Here is a 6,528-nt window from a genome sequence, read left to right on the forward strand (position 1 = left end):
TAGAATTCACACTGGAGAAAAGCCATATGTTTGTGAAGTATGTGAATACTCTTGTTCTCGAAAATCAAAGTTAGCGAGACATGTGAGAATTCACACGGGAGAAAAGCCACATTCTTGTGAAGTGTGTGGATATTCTTGTTCTCAAAAATCTGATTTAGTGACACATATAAGAACTCACACTGGGGAAAAGCCATATTCTTGCGAAGTTTGTGGATATTCCTCTTCTCGAAAATCAGATTTACTGACACATATAAGAACACACACTGGAGAAAAGCCACATTCTTGTGAATTTTGTGCATATTCTTTTTCACGGAAATCAGATTTAATGACACATATAAGAACTCACACTGGAGAAAAGCCACATTCTTGTGAATTTTGTGCATATTCTTGTTCTCGAAAATCAAGTTTAATGAAACATATGAGAACTCACACTGGAGTTTAGTTTTGACAAATCTACTAAATGCACAATATGATCGGAAAAAAACAAAATTTTTGGTTCAATGACGGCTTTATTGAAGACCTGTCATCTCATATGGTTTCAGTATTATTGATTAAATGTAATATCAATAGCCTAGATACAAAAACCAGGAAACTGCTAACTTTACGTAAAATAATATACTGAAACCAACACATTGATAGGATATACTTATCACAACAAGAGTAGATATATGCCTCATTAAAATAAACCATGCATATCGAGCCACCATAGTAAGCATGGGGCAGTACATCAAATATGACAATGGAAATGATTAGTGCCCACCATAAACGTCTACTTCAACAAACCTCAATCACAAAACTATGAAAAATTGGAAATGTCATATTGGAAAATACTGCCGGGGTATATGATGAATAGGGCTTTGACAACAGCATATTGTTTTCATTGTTTTGACTCTCGAGTATATATCCGACCAAGACACAATCAACCGAGAACCATGTCACTCTACCTAAAACACATAAGATATCAATGGATATATACCCGAGAATCAAAACAAGCAAAGAATATGTTCTTGTCATAGTTCTAATGATGAACCAGCAACCCATCTAGTGATTGCGCCACGATAAAAAATACACTTGCTATGGTTTCAGGATTATTGGCTGGATTCAATGTAACATAAATAAGCTAGATACAAAAACTAGGAAACTGCTAACTTCACATAAAATAATATCCCAAAACCAACCTATCAATAGGATAAGCTTATCATAAAAAGAATAGATCTGTGCTTCACTAAAATAAACCATACATATCGAGCCACCATATATGGTGCAATCATCTTGACATATTTGTTCTCGCCAGATCACCCAAGTTAAACGTTACTCCTGGCAAGTACCAGATGGGTGACCATTTGGGAAAGCAAGGCATTGTATGTATCGAAAGGTAAAATATCAGGTTGGGAAACTGGTGTTGTCTATCCTCCTCTCAAGGGTAGATGGGCCTCTCTTAAGCCATAGTAGGCAACTCATCTAGTGATGGCGTCACAATAAAAATATGCTTGATAGCCCTGGTAAAGCATCAAGTATTCAGCTACGGACAAGCTTTGAATTAGACTACAAACTCGTGTAGTGAGTTCAATCTCGGCTGTGGCACCATGTTACATTTTTTTACATTACATCAAAGGTTCCATGGATACGACAGTGGAAATGGTGAGTGACCACCATGAACGTCCACTCCAACTAACTTCAATCATAAAACTTGCTGGAAAATTAAGGGTGTCACACTGGAAAATACTGCTGGGATTAATGATGAATCAGCCACTCAGATTGTAAAAAAAAGAAAAGGAAGGAATACACAGAGGTAGACATAAGAAAACAAGGATAGAAACAACATAAAAGTAGAAAAATTTCTGAAGGAGCTTTAGTATTAGTATATAGACAAGGATGCTTCATTTTAATGGCTCAATAATGTGAGATTTCCATTTGATGAGGGAATAGTGATTGCACATTAGGGAAAAACATATTCTTGCGCAATATGTGAATATTCTTGTTTTCATTAATTAAGTTTTGTTCTACACATGACAGAAACACACAAGTAAATTTTTTATATCTGCTAATTATGTGCATCTAAGAATTAAAATTTATTCATACAAGAACTTTAAACTATACAGTATTCCCAATGACTTGAAGTATAAAGCAGCATAACAGGAACTATGAGTATATAGACAGGGATGCTTCATTTTAATGGCTCAAGAACGTGAGATCTCTATTTGATGAGGAAATACTTGTAGTGGTCAGTAAAGATCACAAAATAATAACGCTAGTGAAACACGTAAGCCATATTCCTGCACAGTATGATAATAATCTTGTTCTTATAAATAAAGTTTTACTCTATACATGACAGAAACACACAGTTAAATGCCATATTTCTGCAAATTATCGGCATCTAAGAATTAGCATTTATTCATACGAGAACTTTAAACTACAGTATTACATAGATGAAACCTTAAAGGATTCATGAAACTATTCCAAATATCTATTGCCATCAATGAGACAACAACTACTGAAGGCAGTAATTGCAGTGAATGCAGTCAGGAGATTCAGAGTTCCTATCCGTTGCGGTTACCACCTGATGAAGGCCAGAGGAATAGTTCACCGAAACGTCGTGAAACAACTAATAAAAGAGGAGGGTAATTGTCAACAAGAAATAAAAATAATAACTTATTTCCTGTACACTTTTTCCTGGGGATAAATCTGCTACTGAATAAATGAGAAAATGTTAATAACCTGAACCAAGACTGCCAACACCATACCAGAACAAAAGAGTCAACCACCTTCTTTCTTGAATACCTATGTTCATTAACTTATATATATATATATATATATATATATATATATATATATATATATATGATAAAAATATTAAAGTTTTACAGTGTAATTATTAGGTTTATATGTCTTTTTGTGGGCCAAGTCTTGGTGGGTTGCTTATATGGGGGGACACCTTAATTACCTTGCTATTCTCTCTTTGTTTTTAGGCTAGGGTCCGATACCTATGAGCTAAATATATTGCTTTGCTAGCAACGACTCTATTAATATAAGAGGTGGCAGTGCATGCGGCAACTCCACTTTCCCTAATGAGGATCTATCGACTCTACCAACTATATTACTCAGTTTGTTGAGTTGAAAGATTATTCTGAAGGAACAGACCGACTCAATATATATATATATATATATATATATAGATAGAGAGAGAGAGAGAGAGAGTGAGAGAGGTAGATAGATAAATATATATATAGAGAGAGAGAGGTAGATAGATAAATATAGAAAAAGAGAAAGACGTTCGCATATATAATAAGTGATTGAAACCTTATTTTGTTTTTCAAATCAAGAATAAAAAAATTTCTAAAGAATAATAGATTTTAATTAGTTTTAAACGTTGTAGTCCCCCTTTGATTGTGGGTTTAGTATTTGCTTGATGGCACGGACCTTTTCTGGGTCTAGTTTAATTTCAGTAGATGTGTATGTTTCTTTAAAATATATACTAGGTTGCTTTATGAAACACTTCTTGCTATTGAATACAAGTCTGGTTTTGGCTGATCGAGCCATGAACTTGTGTAAGTTATTGTTAGCGCGCACATTATTTTTTACCAAATATGGTTTCAGCGTTCTCGCCCAAATGGCACCCTGCAGGTTGGCAACAGTTGTGATTCCTAATCCAATTTGACCCACCAGTATCCCACTTTAGCATCAAGTTAAGTTGCTGTGGGTCGACACATATTGGAGAGACACGTCTTTCCGTGTGCTGTATGCCAACTGGAACACCAACTTCAACTTTCCAGAGAATATCTTTATCAAGAAGCCTGTTAATTTTCTCATTTAATTTGTCTTTTAGGTTGATACTGCGTTTGCGTGGAGGGTCTATGAAAGCTTATGCATCTTCATTTAGTAGGAGTTCGGTGGTCCCATTAAAATCTCCAATCCTATCAAAATGGGTATTGTGACATAAGTTGGCTAATAGAATAGATCGATGTATTTAAACCCTTTTAAAGATGTCCACATGCATGGATATCAGCGTCACATTTTCGCATGTCGAAAGCCCTACGACTGAAGTCCTTGTAATATACAATGTATTTGTCCTTTCTAAATCTCTATACTCGTATAAGAGTGTTACCAGATGCTCCAGAATCGATTTTCATGTGGAGAGAGCGGTGCGTTTTGCATTTTAGGTAGGTTTATTTATATTTAAGGTCACGTGGGTTAATCCCTAGGTTCCCTGGTTATACTATCCATGCATTTCTCTCCAGGAGATAAGAAATAAGTGACGCTGTAGATATAATAATAATAATAATAATAATAATAATAATCTAACAAAGGCAAAATAAATTGCTCTTCCATAATTAAACACTTAAAAAATTAATACAAACCTGTTTATATGCCGTCTGTAGAGTTCCGTGTAGAAAAAAAGAACGAAAAAAAAAAATTGTTGCGATATTGTCACTTAATATGCAAATGAGATGCTTCTGATTGGATATAAAAACCATATTTTCAGAGATTGGGTTTATTTCGGATTTGAATGCCAGAGTAGTAAGTTTTGTCATCAGTGCGTCCTGTTCTAGATTTGACTTTTAACGGTGGAGTTTTCGAGTTTAGTTTTGACAAACGTGTTGAGTTTTAACGGCAGAGCGTCGAGCTTTGGAGTAGCGAGTTTTACATTTACATTGTGTTTGTCATTCTTGTATGCCTTATAATATATTATTTCTTAATAAACAAGCAGAAATTGTATCAAGTCCCGACCAACCGAACAAATTTTCTCTTTTGAACACAAAAAATGAGAAGAAATCATCTTTTTTTAATTTGTATTGAATTTTCTGGAATAAAATGTAATTTTTTCACTTAACAATTTTTTCTTTCAATAATTTCAATTAAATCGTGTTTTTTATCTTTAATTTTTATTGTTTTAAGTTCTTTTAAAAGAATTTAGCACACAAAACAGAAATTGTATAGATATTACTAAAAACAAAATCTTTTCAACGCCACAGTAGATTGATTAGAGTCAGGTCTGATGTAAAAATTGCGTAATATAGCTAAATTGTGTCAGGAATCAACACAAGATTATCAGCAGAAGGTATAAAACTAGAGTCAAAAACGTCACTAAATTTTGCAAAGTCAAAGGTGAAACCGATCCTTCATCTACGTCCTCATTACATATAAGTTGTTTAACTTAGTTTTAGCACATACTTTCTCGACAAAAAATCTCAGAAAAATAAGGGAATTCATTAATTGGAATTTTCACTGTAACCGTAGCTAGGCCATGTCACAGGCAACCTAGAGACAAAAGTGTTCCGGGGTATCCCCATTCTGTCTCCTAGGTAATACTCCACTGTCGGATGTAGTTTGAGGTTTTACTCAGAATCAACAAATTGATGCGGGAAGTAAGCTGGCCTTACCTCGGCGGCTTTTTCTAAGTACACATTCAAGACAATACCACTTTTTCCTCTCAGGTCAGGGCATCTTCATCCTTATATACTTAAAATTGTATCACTTGTTGCAGAGGTAGCAACCAATCATATTTCGATCTCCCTGGAGAGAGTTGTATGCTAGGCAGAGTCAAACTTCATTCCCATCCTCGGAGGATGTAGTATTGTTGTTTAACACACGTGTTTGGAAACTACGTTGAGATGAACTTTGTTAATGCATTTGGGAGTGCTGTAATGGTGTAATAATTTGTTCTTACCCTTGAGGCCTGTTTTCCATGTTATTATGTGAAAGTAGAAATCCTGATGTCATATAAAATGGTAGAAAAAAAGATAAACATCGAAGTAAGATTATTAATACATTTTTTTATGGAAAGCCATTTACTGGAAGACCTCGGGCAAACCGGAATCCCAAATCGACAGTCTGCAGTGAAATGTCTTTCTTTATATATATATATATATATATATATATATATATATATATATATATATATATATATATATATAAGTCTTCAAAAACCAAGAATTAGCATCTGTAAGAAAATAATCAATTTCACTCTGAAATCGGTCTCGAACATTTGTAAAATCGAAAGATCATGACCCGAGTCTGCTTTCAAAGAAAAGTACAAAAAAAAAAAAAAAGATTAAATAACTAATGATTTATGTAGACACACGTGGTGTAAATATCCGTGGAAAGAAAGCAGTCTTCCGGCATAAACTTAACTCCAGAGAATATTTAAAAAGTAAAATGGGACAACTTCATAACATTGCACGCATGTGGTATGAATATTCCATGCGACAAGAAACATTCCCCTCGCAAATTGATCTGACACACACACGAAATTATTTTCACTGAAAATCAACCATTTTTCTTTATCACGGAAAAAAAACTGTTTACCGAACATTTGAGTCGAAACACAAATTCTTTACTAGCGATTAGCCATTCAAAATAACCTTTCACTGAAGGACAAATTGAAACATTTATTTTTTCACAACCTCCATCGGAGATAATTTATGAAGTAAACTTGTCAACAAAACAATTCGTGACCGACCTTAACAACAAGCAACAGCAACTTAACGATTTCAAATTTCACTGGAATAGTTCCGATTCCAAAATTTT

This window comes from Euprymna scolopes, chromosome 33 (assembly GCF_053919585.1).
Source record: "Euprymna scolopes isolate OS-2025 chromosome 33, ASM5391958v1, whole genome shotgun sequence".
In the NCBI taxonomy this organism is placed as follows: domain Eukaryota; kingdom Metazoa; phylum Mollusca; class Cephalopoda; order Sepiida; family Sepiolidae; genus Euprymna; species Euprymna scolopes.